The 16,794-nt window shown below is 39.0% G+C and overlaps 2 protein-coding genes across 8 annotated transcripts in view; one reads left to right on the top strand and one right to left on the bottom strand.

Annotated features, from left to right (window-relative positions):
- Positions 1 to 11,817, bottom strand: part of LOC126213522 (uncharacterized) — a 173,677-nt gene extending 161,860 nt beyond the window's left edge. Inside the window, exons 1-2 of one of the 5 annotated variants that reach the window (XM_049941356.1) lie at positions 11,568 to 11,812; positions 5,052 to 5,191 (exon numbers count right to left, since the gene is read on the bottom strand). The gene's annotated coding sequence lies outside the window, so the exon portion shown is untranslated. Of the gene's footprint in view, positions 1 to 5,051; positions 5,192 to 11,567 lie in introns of all 5 variants that reach the window. The other 4 variants (XM_049941355.1, XM_049941358.1, XM_049941354.1 and 1 more) reach the window with 4 other exon arrangements.
- A 7-nt stretch (positions 11,818 to 11,824) lies between these two features.
- Positions 11,825 to 16,794, top strand: part of LOC126213520 (zinc finger protein 436-like) — a 189,674-nt gene continuing 184,704 nt past the window's right edge. For all 3 annotated transcript variants that reach the window (XM_049941353.1, XM_049941352.1, XM_049941351.1), the window contains exon 1: positions 11,825 to 12,197. The gene's annotated coding sequence lies outside the window, so the exon portion shown is untranslated. The remainder of the gene's footprint in view (positions 12,198 to 16,794) is intronic.

Genomic DNA, 16,794 nt, shown 5'->3' with positions numbered 1-16,794 from the left:
CAAGCGGGAATTATATCAAAATGTTAGAAGTAGTCACAATCGAGCTGCAATAGTCCATTACAAACAGTATTGTAAGGTGGCTAAAAATGTTATTAGGAAGGCAAAGAATATGTAGAATGCAAATAGAACAGCTAATTCACAAGATAAAACCATATGGTCAGTTGTGAAGGAAGTGTCTGATCAACAGCACAAGGTTGACGATTTAAAGTCAGTTTGTAGTAAAAATATTTCTATTACAGTTAAGTCAGAGATATGTGTAGTATTTAACAATCACTTTCTAAGCATTGTGGGTGAATGAAATAAAAACTTAGTTTCTACAGGGAATCATATAACTTTCTTGGCAAATGCGTTTCTGAGATTGATGTCTGAAATACTCCTCTATGATACAGACAAGAGGGAGATTGAGTCAATAATTAAATCACTGAAGACTAAGGACTCTCATGGATAGGATGGAGTGTCTCGCAGGATATTAAAGTACTGTGCTGCACGTGTTAGCCCTGTATTTAGCCATATTTGTAATTTTTCCTTAAGGAATGGTCAGTTTCCTGAACGATTAAAGTACTCAGTAATAAAGCCATTTTATAGAAAGGGAGAAAGGGATAATGTAGACAATTTTAGACCAATTTCTATGCCATCAGTGTTTGCTAAAATTATTGAAAAGGTGGTGTATGTAAGGGTAATTGATCATTTCATATCACACAATTTGCTGTCAAATGAACAGTTCAGCTTTAGAAGTCTTAATACCTGAAAATGTTATATTCTCTTCTCTCTGTAAGGTACTGGATGGGTTAAATAAAAGATTTCGAACGCTAGGTGTATTTTTTTATTTAACTAAGGTGTTTGATTGTGTTGATCAGAAAGTATTGCTCCAGAAGTTGGATCACTACGGAATATGGGGAGTAGCTGACAATTGGTTCAGACTCGCTTTAACAACAGGTAGCAAAAGGCCATTATTCACAGTGTTGAGAATGGCTATGATGTGAGGTCTGAGTGGGGAACGGTCAAATGGGGGGTGCCCCCAGGGATCAGTGTTGGGGCCACTCCTGTTCCTTATTTATATAAATGATATGCCCTCTAGTATTATGGGAAACTCTAAAATATTTCTATTTGCTGATGACACTAGCCTGGTGGTAAAGCAACATTAGCTAGGTTTCAAACAATGCAGTTCATGACATAAGTTCATGGCTTGTAGAAAATAAACGCTAAATCACAGTAAGACACAGTTTTTACAGTTTCTGACACACAATTCAACAAATCCAGACGCTTTAATTTCACAGAATGGTCATATGATTAGTGAAACTGAGCAGTTCAAATTTCTAGGTGTTCAGATACATAGTAAACTGTCGTGGACAGCCCACGATCAGGATCTTGTTCAAAGACTTAATACTGCCATTTTTACTATTCGAACGGTGTCTGAAATAAGTGATTGTTCGACACAAAAATTAGTCTACTTTGCTTATTTTCATTCGCTTATGTCATATGGTTTTGCATTTTGATGTAACTCGTCCCATTCTAAAAGGATAATTTTGGCTCAGAATTGGGCAGTAGGTGGTGTAAGTTCACTAACCTCTTGTTCACTAGTCTGACTATTTTGACACTGACCTCTCAACACATATATTCTTTACTGTCATTTCTTGTTAACAGTATTAGCTTATTCCTAAGAATAAGTGGCTTCCACTCGGTTAATACTCGGCAGAAAACAAACCTGCATCTGGATCGGACTTCCGTATCTCTTGTGCAGAAAGGTGTACACTATACTGCTGCATCCATTTTCAATAATCTTCTACAAGAATTTAAAAATCTTAGCAGTAATCCACGCGCTTTCAAATCGAAACTGAAGAGTTTACTCCTGGGTCACTCCTCCTATTCTGTTGAGGAGTTCCTTGAAAAATTCAGATAATTCTTATGTTACATTGTTGACTGCATTTACTGAAACTTTATCTGTTATTACTTTTAAGTTGTAGTTTCATGTATTGACATGTTCCATGACCTTGGAGAGTTGCTCCTCAATTTGGTCCTACGGAACTTGATGTGTAAATAAATAAATGAGACAGTGTCTGAAAGTGCGATACAGAAAAATTCTACCTACTTATCAGTAAAATCAACTTGTTACAAAATGCACGTCGGACAATGTACACACAATTATGAACAAATAAATCTACAAACATTAACAAAATTCGTCTTGAACTAGGTAATTCAGTTCTCGTTGTTGTTGTGGTCTTCAGTCCTGAGACTGGTTTGATGAAGCTCTCCATGCTACTCTATCCTGTGCAAGCTGCTTCATCTCCCAGTACCTACTGCAACCTACATCCTTCTGAATATGCTTAGTGTATTCATCTCTTGGTCTCCCCCTACGATTTTTACCCTCCAATACTAAATTGGTGATCCCTTGATGCCTCAGAACATGCCCTACCAACCGATCCATTCTTCTACTCACATTGTGCCACAAATTCCTCCTCTCCCCAATTCTGTTCAGTACCTCCTCATTAGTGATGTGATCTACCCATCTAAGCTTCAGCATTCTTCTGTAGCACCACATTTCAAAAGCTTCTATTCTCTTCTTGTCCAAACTATTTATCGTCCATGTTTCACTTCCATACATGGCTACACTCCATACAAATACTTTCAGAAACGACTTCCTGACACTTAAATCTATACTCGATGTTAACAAATTTCTCTTCTTCAGAAATGCTCTCCTTGCCATTGCCAGTCTACATTTTATATCCTCTCTACTTCGACCATCATCAGTTATTTTGCTCCCCAAATAACAAAACTCCTTTACTACTTTAAGTGTCTCATTTCCTAATCTAATTCCCTCAGCATCACCCAACTTGATTAGACTACATTCCATTATCCTCGTTTTGCTTTTGTTGATGTTCATCTTATATCCTCCTTTCAAGACACTGTCCATTCCGTTCAACTGCTCTTCCAAGTCCTTTGCTGTCTGACAGAATTACAATGTCATAGGCAAACCTCAAAGTTTTTATTTCTTCTCCATGGATTTTAATACCTACTCCGAATTTTTCTTTTCTTTCCTTCACTGCTTGCTCAATATACAGATTGAATAACCTCGGGGAGAGGCTACAACCCTGTCTCACTCCCTTCCCAACCACAGCTTCCCTTTCGTACCCCTCGACTCCTATAACTGCCATCTGGTTTCTGTACAAATTGTAAATAGCCTTTCGCTCCCTGTATTTTACCCCTGCCACCTTCAGAATTTGAAAGAGAGTATTCCAGTCAACATTGTCAAAAGCTTTCTCTAAGTCTACAAATGCTATAAATGTAGGTTTGCCTTTTCTTAATCTAGCTTCTAAGATAAGTCGTATGGTCAGTTTTGCCTCACGTGTTCCAATATTTCTACGGAATCCAAACTGATCTTCCCCGAGGTCAGCTTCTACCAGTTTTTCCATTTGTCTGTGAAGAATTCGCGTTAGTATTTTGCAGCCATGACTTATTAAACTGATAGTTCGGTAATTTTCACATCTGTCAACACCTGCTTTCTTTGGGATTGGAATTATTATACTCTTCTTGAAGTCTGATGGTATTTCACCTGTCTCATACATTTTGCTCACCAGATGGTAGAGTTTTGTTAGGACTGAAAAACTTAGTTGTCAAGAGGTAGGTAATCACAAATTCTTGGGTGCCATTGTTGATAAACACTTGACATAGGAGGACATTATCTGCAAAGTATGCTTAAAATAAGCAGTAGCATATTCTTAATCAGAATGATGTCTAAACAGAGTAAATACATGCACATTGTTTACAATGTACGATGGCCTAATCTACTACCACTTATCATGCCGCATCACAGTCTGGAGAAATGCAGCACACATGCTTATACAATGGCTAATTAAATATCAAAAGGAGACTGTTACATGCAATGCAAATTTCACCCAGTAACCATCCTGCAGAAATAAATGCAAAAATTTTAATATCACTAGTGTCCCTTCAGTAAACATGTTTTTAACAATTATGCACAGTTAAATAGACACACACACAATTGCAACACAAGCAATATAGAGTGACAATTATTTCCATAGGAAATGAATCAAATTAACTGAATAAGGTCTCAAACTTTGGATGCAATTTATATACTAAATCCCATGCACAACAAAATGGACTGAACAGACAACTGATTTCTGAAATAAATTAAGAGGTTATTTAATTTTATTTCTCTATAGCCTAAAAGAATACCTAGAATCTACTAAACTGTACATTGCACGGACTCAGACATGTTTGTATGGGCACAAGACAGTAAGGTCTTTAGCAGCTGCGTGAAAACAGATGGAGACGAGTGTCAATAAAATACACAAAAAAGTAAGATAAAACAGCACGTAAAACACAGGTACAAAAGTTGTAAAACTACGTGCATACCCGCTCAGAATGACAGAACAAAGTATTGTGTCAGTTGTAAAACATTAATGACAGGAGCTAAAACAATATAGCAGATGGAAATGGCTGGCTGACCACAATAATAAAAAAAGGAGAAGCCATCCACTCTTTAACGCACTAAAACCTCCAGCCTTAAAGTTTAGGTCAGAGTCCAGACACATCACAAAACTTTAAAACCTTAGCCACAGCCACAAGCATCACAAAATGGGGGATACTCTCGCTGTAGCAAAAAGTTGTGTGTGAGAGGGCAGTGCTCAATTCTAAGACACGTGACAATCGCTTCATCCTGCCAAAAACTACTGGCAGGAAGAACACCACGGCCGGGTTGTCGACTTCACCAGCTGGAGCTTACTGGCTGTCACCGCGAGCCATTCCTCATCCCACAACTGCGTGCACTTCCTGTGTAGTGCAGAAACAACAGCCTGCAAGGGAATAGGACACTGTACCACATCCTGTCCTCGGCAGCCCGATCGGCCTGTTTATTTCCCCGTAACCCTACGTGACCCGACACCCGGCAGAATGACACTCGCTTACCCTGCCGACGGAGCGAGTACAGTCGGTCGTATATCAGCCGTACCGACTCCTCAGCTGGGTACAGGTTCTGTAACGATTGTAAGGCACTAAGGGAATCGGAGCAAATGAGAAACAGTTTGCCACACCTACTCGAGTGGCTTCAGGATCGCCTGGAGCTCCGCTGAGAAAACGGTATACTCGTCAGGAAGGCAAGTCCCGGTGACACAGTTGAGGAACACGACAGAGCAGCCGAGGGAATTCCCTCGCTCGGAGCCGTGATGCAGATCTAAAATGTTAAAAAACAGAGACTGAAATGTAAAATTTGACATACAATCTTTCTTAAAATTCATCAGGTCTAAAATAAGTCTGGACCCTGGAGAAGCCACGGTAGAAATCTGCTCCCATCACAATGGGAAACGTGAGGACCGGCCCCACCCATTCCTAGAAGGCAATCGCGTGCACAAATCCCACAGGGCCTCGTTGCCTGTTGCCGGTTACAAACAAGCATTTCAAGTTGAGGCTGAGCAATGGTACAGCAGGTGGGTGTGTAATGTACGGACAGTGTTTTATACGCCTGGCACACCTTAAGTAGCCGGCGTCTGACGTGACGTAGTGCTTCACCTGCCTCTGCACAGAGGCTAGGAATGGGGCTAGTTCTGAATGCCCCAGTGGCCAACCGAATCCCTTCACGGTGCACCACGTCCGACATCTTTAAGTAAGAGAGTCTCGCAGACCCGTACACCGTGCACCCGTAATCGAGCCGAGAGCACGCAAATGCCCTGTAAAACCGGAACGGACGAGCCCTGTCTGCTCCCCACGTACTGTGGCTAAGACACTTTAAAATAATTAAAGCCACGAGTAACAATTTTTTCAAGTCCTTAAGATGCGGTAACCGTGTAAGCCTACAGTCAAATATGAAGCCCGAGAAACTCACTGTGTCTTTAAAAGTAAGAACAGTGCCCTCATCCTCAGCTCAGGAAAGATTAAAATGGAACGAGAATGGTTAAGAGGAACACACACACAGACTTCTCAGTGGAAAATGTGAAACCACTCTTCTGCGTCCATCCGTCCAAACATCGAATAGTTGCAAATGACGTGTTGTCGTTGCGAGGCTTGAAGAAGGCCAAACACGGAGAAGTCGTACACAAACAAAGAACACTGGACAGAACTTTTCACTCTGCATGTAACGCTATTAACAGCTATGGCAAAGACAGTCACACTTAAAACCCTACCTTGACGGACACTGTTCTCGTGCTCAAAGTGATCAGACAGGGGTTACTGACTCGATATCTAAAATATCGTGGCGAGGGGAAGGACTGAATAAAAATGGGAAGATTACCACGAAAACTCCATTTGTGAAGCTGCTCCAGGATAAGGTGCCTCCAAGTAGTATCGTAGGCCTTCTCGATGCCAAAAAATATACCTAGAAGGTGATGCTGGTGTAGGAAATCGTGTTGTATAGCCACCTCTAGGAGGGCAAGTTTATCAAAGGTGGAGTGATACGTCCTGAACCCACACTGAAAATGACTACAGAGTTGTCTGGAGTCTAAGATCCAGACAAGGCAGCAGGAGACCATCTGCTCCAAGGTCTTCCCCATACAGCTAGTGAGGGTAACACTACAGTAACTACTTGGGCACATACAGGCTTTGCCAGGTTTTAAAAGAGGAATTGAAATTGCATCGTGCCACGAGTCGGGAAAGTGACCTGACACCCAAATGGCATTAAAAAGTGCGAGAAGGATATTTTTGTTTCGCCTCGTGAGGTGCCGCAGCCTACTGTAACGGATGCTGTCGTGAACACGGGATGTGTCACGAGCTGCAGACAATGCAGAATCCAGCTCCCACATGGAAAATGGGCAGTTGTAATCTTCTTCAGAGGTGGACCGGAAGTCCAGACTACACTTCTCAGTAACCGCTCTATGGGGATGGAAACCTGGATCCTGACTGGTCGTTGCAGTAACTGTGGCAAAATATGCCACCATAGTCTCGGCAATGTTTAGTGGATCGGTCTGGAGAATGCGGTTCCCCATTACAGCAGCTGTGGGGCACCTACGTCCTCTCCCACACAACGGAAGTTTTGGTGGAACGATTAATGGTGTTCAGGAACTGTTGCCACAACCTCTTCTTGCTCTCTAGAATAGTTCGGTGACACTTTGCCCTCACCACCTGAAAGGCTGCGAGATTCTCTGCAGTTGACGGACACTTGAACCTACGCAGAGTCACACGCCTGCAGATTGCAGCGGCATTCTGCCAAGGGACAGGTTGCCTCTTCTGTTGTCCCGTGGACTGCAGAATGGTTGTTGCAGTAGCACAGTGGATCCACCCGTGCCTCGACATTTGCACAATGTTCGAACTGGGCCAACTGGCTATAAAGTGTCCAGTCTACTCTACCGAGCACCCATTGTGTCAGTTTCCTTTCGGGTTTCACCCCAACGTGCAGGTGAATCCAGATCGGGAAGTGATGACTTCTGTGCAGCTCACTGACCACTTCCCATTGAGCAGTGTGAGCAAGAGCTGAAGAGCAAAGTGGGAGATAAATGGCAGAGAATAACCCAGTGCTCACTCCCACATTTAGCAAGTACGGGCACGATGACACGAGAAGCCTCTCAGTTGCTCCACCTCTGGGGCAGGCAGTTGCAGAGCCCCAAAGCACATTGTGTGCATTAAAATCACCACATAGGATGAAGGGGCGGGGGAGCTGTGTAATAAGGTCAGTCAGGGCCTCTTTGTCAAGTGCATCATGTGGGCAAGTAAAGGAAACATATTGTCAACGGATGACGCACGTGCCCTGATACGGCAACTGGTGGTAATGTTGTCTTAAGTGAGAGAAGCGAGGAGTGTTAGTTGGTACTGACAATAACACCTACGCCTCCTCTAGCTCTCTCTCCACTCAGGTCGTCCTTTTTGTGGAGCACATAGCGTCGTAGCTCAGGGGTGTATGATTGATGGAAATGAGTCTCCTCAGACACAGACACAGTGGTTTACCCTTAGATAAGTGACAGTACTTCCACATGCATCCTGAACATCTGCAAGTTCCACTGTAGGATGGGATCCATTTCGTCGATGTGGTTTTAATTTACCCCTATCTTTGCCAATCGAGGTGAAGCACTATTAGAGCGAGGGGGAGTGGAGGGACTGACTGACAAGAATAAGGGGTCAACTAGAGAAATGCAATGCCTGAGGAAACACATATTAAAAAATTAATGCCCTGAAACATATAAAGAAACAGCAGAAGCTTCCTTCAAATTTCCAGTAAGTATAGTCGGAATTAAATCTCAGTACATTTTTCTTGCACGTCAGGGTACTCCATATGTATTTTTCAATGACAAACCAATAATTGCTGCATTTCGGTTTCTGTCACTTTTTATTGCCGGGGGCGCGATATTATTGAACTGTTAATATGGAAAAGTCCACTGCCTACAAAATTTACAGGCTTCATAAACATTAAAAGTTTACATAATAGAAAGCAAATAGTGATATACGTGCAGTGAGTCAATTAAAGATAACATAAACTAATTAATTGAAAGTTTAAGTTAAATAGTATCTTAAGTCATAGAACAGAAAAATTCATCACTGGTTGACACAATAAGAACAAAAAGAAACGACTAACCTGATACTGTCACCTACCTCACCGAGCAAATTATAGTAATATCTGCATACTTGTAACAACTATTTCTAACAAAAACCTGGAATTACAGAGCTAATAAGTACAATACAGATAATTTCACAGTCCTGCATAGCAGCATAATTTGTAATGTTCAAAGTACGCAAACAGGTGGAGACATAAAAATGAAGCATATCATGGCAAGAATCAAATTAAGAGACAAATCAAATGAAGGTAATGTCTGTTGGCTTCTGTCTCAGGTCCTTTGGCCAACATTTGACTGACAATTTTCCTGACGTTTCGCCATCACCAGTGATTGACATTCAAGTGGCCACGAAAGCCTCAATAATTTTATAAATCAATTATAAAATAATGACACTTTTTGTGGCAGACTGACAGTCAACTGTGAGGATAAACAAGCAATAGCTTGGGCTGCCGCAGGATTGGCAGCCTACAACCTATATTCATTATGCAAAAGCACAACTGACACGGTGACAGCGAATCCTTTCTGGGGTACAGTGACTCAAACCCTCAATGGATCTCTAGTAGTCTTTTTATCTTAATTTATTTCAAAAAGAGAAAAGAAATAAACAGTGAACACCACAAACCATACATACAAAGAAACAAACAAAAGAGTTTAGCTACAGAACGGTGTTTTCGAAATCAAAAAGATGTGAATTTGCAATGCAGATGATCAGTCAGACATGGTCAGAAGCATATTCAGAAACAAATGGAAACAAAAAAATTATACAAATTCGTGAATATATTCAAATTAAAATTTCCTTAGGTAGTATATTCTGATGGGGACTGGATAACAAAAAATATCAGAAAATTATCTGAAATGCTCAAATATCTCAGCTCCATTAAAGAAAATAAATCGAAAAGGATAAGACCAAGCACAATTCAAAGAATAAAACCAAAGCCATTTGGAATGTAGTAAAACAAGAAACAGGCAGCATAAAGATGAACATAAAAATTAGAAATAACGATAGTTTAATTGATAAGCCTAAGAACATGGACAACTTTGTAAAAAACTACTTTAGTAATATAGCAACCAAATTGCAAGAAAAGCCTCCTAAAATACAGTACACAGCTAAAATAAACCTCGTACAATGCTGCCATTACCTACCACTGGGAAGGAAATCAGTAGGATTGTACATATATTTAAGAGTAAAATGTCCACAGGTCGAGATGACGTTCCAATGTGTCTAGTAAAAAATTGCATTAGCAGCATAAAAGCACCCCTAACAGACATTATAAATGAGTCATTCTCGACAGACATTATAAACAAGTCATTCTCACCAGGTTGCTTTTCTGATTACTTAAAGCAGGTAAAAGTTCTTTCCATACATAAAAATTGTGATACAGAAAATACAGAGAATTACAGACCAGCTTCGTTACTGTCTTCCATTTCAAAAATAATAGAAACTGGAGTGAAAACAGACTTACGGATTATTTAAACAAATACCAACTTTGATGCAAAGAACAGTTTGTTTTCAGGAACAGAAATGGAACAGAAGCTGCTGCAGAAAAATTTCCAAAAGCAGTTTTAGAAGGCACAGATAATGGACAACAAGTAACAGGCATTTTCCTAGACCTTAGTACAGCAGTTGATCATGAAATACATTTAGGTAAACTTGAAGCTATAGAAATGATGGAAGTAGTAAATAAATCTTTAGGTCTGACCGAGCAGACAAAGTGCATAGGAAAGAGACATCTCAAATTTCAAGTGGCTCAAATTATATGCAAAACACCTTTCAGATCAAGAATATTTGAACAGCAGAGTCCCTCAAATGAGTGTGTTAGGCCCAATACTGTTTCTCATTTCCATTAATGACTTCCAATGTGGGTCATACAAGGAGAAACTGTGTTATTTGCTAACGACAGGAAGACACCAGAAACATTAGAAGTAAAAGCTGAAAAGGTACTTAAGGCTGTCTGCAACTGTTCATACAACAACTAATTAACTCTTAATGTAAAAAGACTAATAACATGAGCTTATACATAAACAAAAAACCTATTATAGCAAAAGTACATAATGAAACCACAAAGAGTGTTGATGGCACAACATTTTTAAGTATGCATGTGATCAGCAATTAAAATGGGATGAACATATTGGAGTACTTGATAAAGAATTAGCACAGCATGCTATGTCTTACAAATATTAACCACACTGTGTAATAGCTCAGGCCTAAAAGCAATGTACTATGCACATACCCATTCTTTCATAAGTTATGGCATAATATTCTGTAGTGCGAAAGCTCAGAATGTGGAAAACATGTTCAAATTGCAAAAATGAATCTTCAAAATTACGAGCAAGGGCCACAAAAGGGCCCTCTGCATTGAGCTATTCCAGAAATGGGGTAGCCCTATTCTGACAGTTCCAAGTGAATAAATACCACAAACTACAGTTTTATACAAAAGTAAAAAAAGAGAAACGCTAATCAGTATGCAGGAAACAGCTCCACACACAATCGTCAAACTAGATAAAGTGATTGCTTGTACCTCGATAGAATGAATATAGCAAAGGCCCAAACCACTATGTTTACCATGGAGTCAAGATCGTATGTAACTACCAAATGAGATCAAAACCCTAAGGGGAACTCTATAAATTTAAAACATATCTTAAAGAACATTTTCTAGTAAATGGTTTTGCATCCATTAAAGAATTCATAAGACATAAAATTATTACAAATGAATAGTAAAGTTGGACCAATTACAAAGTAGACACAATAGATTGTAATTTGTAACCAACTCCATATAATCAAAAATGGTGACATCCATACAACGAAATATGCCTAGGGATGAATGAATGAATAAACTCTACCGCAATTCCATGCTGAGGCCGACATGTAAAACTATATTGAAAGCCGGGTGGTAGAGGCCAGATCTCTAACTTTTATTTTCTATTCATACAGTACTTCAAACTCCCCATCCTCCTAACCTTAAACTACTGCATAGCGTGTCCTCACAACTCTGTAAACATCTGATTAGATCAGTCAGTATTGAACTTTTCGAGAATTACATCAAAAAATATTATTGTAAATAAAGTATTTACCTGTGGTAGACAGCTGACTTCCCGCTGCTGTCTGCTCATCCGCAGACAACACAAGTAACCACTTTCTCACAAATTTACGTTGTTTTTATTTTTTTTCTCGATGACTGACACTGCAGTTCACAGACTTCACTTACAGTGTGACAGTGTTCTGCTCTCTCAAAACACAGCGAAGTTCCACAATAGCTGGTTTCACGATGACGGCGTCACATCTTCATTGACATCGTATATGATCTTTGCGTGGATTCCGACAGTGACTTGTCACCTGGGCTGGGTTGTGCTATGTGCTGCTGTTTGTGACTGTTCCTGCAACTGCAGCAAAAAGTAAACAAAGGGGGGATGAAGTGTTTCGTTCGTTCATGTGAGCATAGTAACTAAATAATGACATAAAAGTATTCCATGTTACTCAATAAGTTTTTCTGTGAGTGTTGGCGCTCCAGGTGACGTGTTCAATACCCATTGTTAATTTCGAAGCATTGTTCTTGGAACAAAAGGCTATTGATTTGAAAGAAATTAGGCGGGTAACGCTACACTTCTCTGTGTAATGGTTTTGAAAGCTAACAATGGGGATCTTTTCCTTCATGACTCTATGCTGGCATCAAAATGGTTTTAGCGAAGTGCAAGTAAAAAAAGGTAAGATATGCAGCATCAGATTAAGAACGCATAGCAAGTGGCAGAAAATCTCTGTGTAGTTTATGTACCAACAACCTGTTTCTTATTAAAATAAAATTAGTCGTATTCGAAAAGAGAAGTAATACTGCATGTGTCCTTGCAAGTAAAAGAAATTGATTAACTTCTTACACGCTCTGAAACATATTGACTGTTCGCTCTCACTTTGTCGATATTGAATTGAATTTTATTTGTATTGTAGTGATCATTTGAAGCGTCAGTGGTCACACTACACACATATACACCATATAAAAGTGTTGTAGCATTACGTGTGTCAGAATAATGAATATTTAGAAGATTCTTTAAAGTATGTATGTGCCTGTTCACTAGTGCATCATATCCTAATTGTACAATAATAAAAATATTAGCATTACACCATTTTCTTGGAGCTCATTAAGAATCCATTATCTTCATATGGATTTAGTTTTAATAGAAATTCTGTGATTTTTCTTTTGAACTGTTGATCTGGTAGCTCCCGGGTACGTTGAAGCATGCCACCAAAAAGCTTCTATTGTTGGCATTAATAGTGACCCAGAATTAAACAGCCATTCTCCGTTCGAAATTGGTTTGGATAAAAATAAGTGCTGCTTGCCTTTAAAGTTTTTTTACATTTCGTATAAATTTTGTATCTCCCTTTGTAAGACATTTCTTGAATTACACAAATGTATACACGTATTTATGCTATAACATAACAACTATATTTAATTCGCTGTGGCCTATTGTAAAGCAGGCTAACTTAAGAATCCACTTATCCAAATCACTGAAAACCACATTAAGGGCGGATGGACCAAACGTTTACGAAACAGTTTTGACAATATGGTCGGGAAAACCGAAAGTTGCAAATCCACCATTCTGCATTGATTCTTGACACGAAGCGCATAGCCAACAATACGCCGACCATGACTTGATCAGTGGACTCAAAGTAACGGAACAACCGCGGGAAGTAGGGTGGGGTGGGGGTTAGGCGGGGGCAAATAAATATATGACAATAAGAATTACAACACCATTCCAAAACAAATTCGGCAAAAATCAAACACGTAGGCCTAATTCCCAATATTCAACACAACCAAAAAATGCAAAAACGAAAACCATTGGCATGTAAATTTGGCTTGACTATATGTTGACCTTTGCAGCTCATACAAAGCCCTCGATAAAATGAACCCATACAATTCCAAAACCTGATACTGCAGTTTTCACTTGTCCTATATAGCATCTTAAAAGGAGCCTGCGTACCTAAGACCAACACACTCAAACCCGTTATCCAAATCTTCACTTCCCCTATGTATCTAAAATAAAGGCTATAGTACAATAAACGAAAATGCTGTCACATAACTAATATAAAAAAATGTGTAAACAACAATATTTAGCGAATCGAACACAATTACCAAACACTAGCAAGAAGAATCTCAAAATTCATGAAAACTTGCAGCAGCAAAAATATTGATACACACAAACAACATCTATATACGTATAGTAAATATTTAAATAAAAAAAACCAAATCAACACTAAATACTTACCAGACTCACCACTCCATAAGTCTGGGTTGACCAACAATCCCGGGAATCCCCCCCTTTCCTATCACAAAGATACGCTCCTAAAAACAAAACAAAATTGTATGTAATCAATCCAAATGACCTTAGGAGCCTGTTTGTAGGCACTGTATCTTGGCCCATTGCAATACGCAATGGCTTACCCATAAAGTTCTGTGTCATATCCATGACTGACCAAAAAACTAAAAAGAAAACCAAATCTCTGACCATAAGAAACACACAGTAATAATAGTTCCAAATGCAAACAAGGTTCCACCAGCCGCAATATGCAAAATAAAAATAACTCGCTTGCAAACTGACACAACCAGTAACAACTTGAAACACACTTATAGCAAATGATTCACTAACATACCTAACAAACAACATTGGATAATAAAGACCCAGCACAAGAGTATGTCAAATACTGTAATACACCATGCATAAACATGAACTGACTCAGAAATGTTGTGCAGTCATGACATCATGCAACACAAAATACAGATATGTTATGGTTCAAGACAGACAGTTGGAAAAACAACTTTTGGCTGTTCCCCGCCACTCCCCCAACTGAAAAAATTCTTAGTACTCATACAAATTATATGAACTTTTCCAAAATGCTAAAATGTACTTTTCTTTAAAATCCGTGTTCTTGTGGACATAGTTCAATTCTAACAACTATTATATTTAAGAATGCCATTGGTTAGGAAATCAAAAGATTGGCAATAAAAAGCAGACCAAATGCACTTCTAAAACCACGTGGACTACTGGCCTGTGTGTTGAAAATGAAAATAAAAGTGAGAGTAGTACAGCAAACACTTTTGTTACAAACAGGACAACTTTAGTGTGATTTGCAAAGGTGTATTGTAGATGTGAAGACAAGCCAGTAGTTTCATTTACATGTAAATTTAATTCAGGACATTTTTAGTGTGTACTTGGAAAAGCTTTTGGCTGATTATCTGAAAATAGTAGCTAAACTTCTTTACGATTGAAGTCCTAAATCTAATCATTAATTTGTTTTTCAGTTTAGAGAGTTTAATAACATAAGAAGTCAGATAAATTCCACAATAAGAAGCTGAGCATATAAAAGGAGAGTAAGGTGGTTTTCGCACAAGGAGGACAATTTGCTACTGCATTGACCTTAATCTGAATGCTACAGCAGATCTACTGCTTTGAAAAAAAGCATTGCTTTTTTTGATATGTAAAAGAGGTCAGGGTGACAATTCCGGAAAACCTGACATTCCCAGGGAATCACATTTTACCTGGAACGCTCGAGGAATTCTGCATTTTTAACCTAGCATCGAAATTAAATTTTATTAGGCCTAAGTTTTATACATCACAAATTTTAAAATAGTTAGTATTCCAAAATGTGTTAATCATGTGAATAGTATTCCTTACAAATTCTCAGTGCTCAAAAACTGCAGTTAAATTACTGCTTATGGCTGGTATACAGCTCAGCCGAGATAAAAGTAAAGTCATTATTGTGTTCCAGGTGTGGGGTGGAAGATGGTGTCAAGAAGCTCCTGAGAAACTAATAGAAATTAATAGAGGGTGGGGGGGGCAGATATCACAATAATGACTTTACTTTTCTTTCGGCGGAGCTATGTTGTTGTTGTGGTTCTCAGTCCTGAGAATGGTTTGATGCAGCTCTTCAAGCTACTACTGGGAGATGAAGAAGCTTGCACAGGATAGAGTAGCTTGGAGAGCTGCATCAAACCAGTCTCAGGACTGAGAACCACAACAACAACAACATAGCTCAGCCGAGAGAAAAGTAGTCATTATTGTGATATCTGCCCCCCCCCTCCCCCACCGTCTATTAATTTCTATTAGTTTCTCAGGAGCTTCTTGACACCATCTTCCACCCCACACCTCGAATTTTGTGTGTGTGTGTGTGTGTTTATATATATTGATGAAACTAGTCACAGCTGCAAATGTTCCTTGCAAAGATTTGCTGAAAATGTTTCAAGAAATTTTTCAAAAGTTGCTCATGGGAAAAGACACACCTCGTTTTTTTGTATAATTAAATGCAAGAATAACTGATGCTATGACCAAAGACTGAAAAGCTGTTGCCTCTCCTATGGACTGGATGACTAAGAGTAAGTCTGAATTGGGCTGGGTCTGCTTTTTAAATGTTCTGCTGGGATCTCATTTATTTATTAATTTAGGTAACAATGACTCATATATATAAATCCTACAGGAATTGAAAAGTATGAGAGCAGTACCATTATATGACTCATCTTTGGACCACATACAAGCCACAAACTCCAGCCTGTGGATTGTGCAGGAAATCTGTGAGACTAAAAAAATTTGGGAACATCTTAAAATGCTCTGAGTGTATGACTATAGGCCCTGTAAAACCAACTAACAAAAATGAAAGTTATTTAAGCAGACTTAACATACTAACCATGTTGTTATTGGTATCTTCTGTCCAAAGACTTGTTTGATGCAGCTCTCCAGCTTAGTCTGTTCTTCATCTATACCTAACCACTGCAACTTACATCCACATGAACCTCCTTACTGTTGTGCCATAAATTTCTTTTATTACTCAGTTCGACTTGGTAAACCCTTGACCATTATTCGACCTAGTCATCTGATCTCGGCATTCTTCAGTAGTACTAGATTTCAAAGGCTTCTATCCTTTTCTTTACTGAACTGTGTATTGTCCACATTTCACTTCTATGAAAGGCTAAACTCCAGACAAATACCTTCAGAAAAGGATTTCCAAACATTTAAATTCAATATTAACAATTATTTTTTTTTTTTTTTTTTTTTTTTTTTTTTTCAGAAAATACTTTTCTCGCTATTGCCAGTCTGCATTTAAAACCTTCTCTACACTAGCAATTGCCAGTGATTTTGCCGTGCAAATTATAAAATGACTCTTAGTGCCTCATTTGTTAATCTGATTCACTCAGCACTGCTTGATGTAATTCAGTTACATGCCAGTACTCATGTTTCACTTTTGTTGATGTTCATCTTATTCTTATCCTTCACATCCATATGTTGTAGAATCTTACAATATACTCCGAGCTCAAAC

This window comes from Schistocerca nitens, chromosome 11, assembly GCF_023898315.1.
Source record: "Schistocerca nitens isolate TAMUIC-IGC-003100 chromosome 11, iqSchNite1.1, whole genome shotgun sequence".
NCBI lineage: Eukaryota > Metazoa > Arthropoda > Insecta > Orthoptera > Acrididae > Schistocerca > Schistocerca nitens.
The sequence above is the reverse complement of the archived record's forward strand: the minus strand, read 5'-3'. Positions and strand labels throughout refer to the sequence as shown.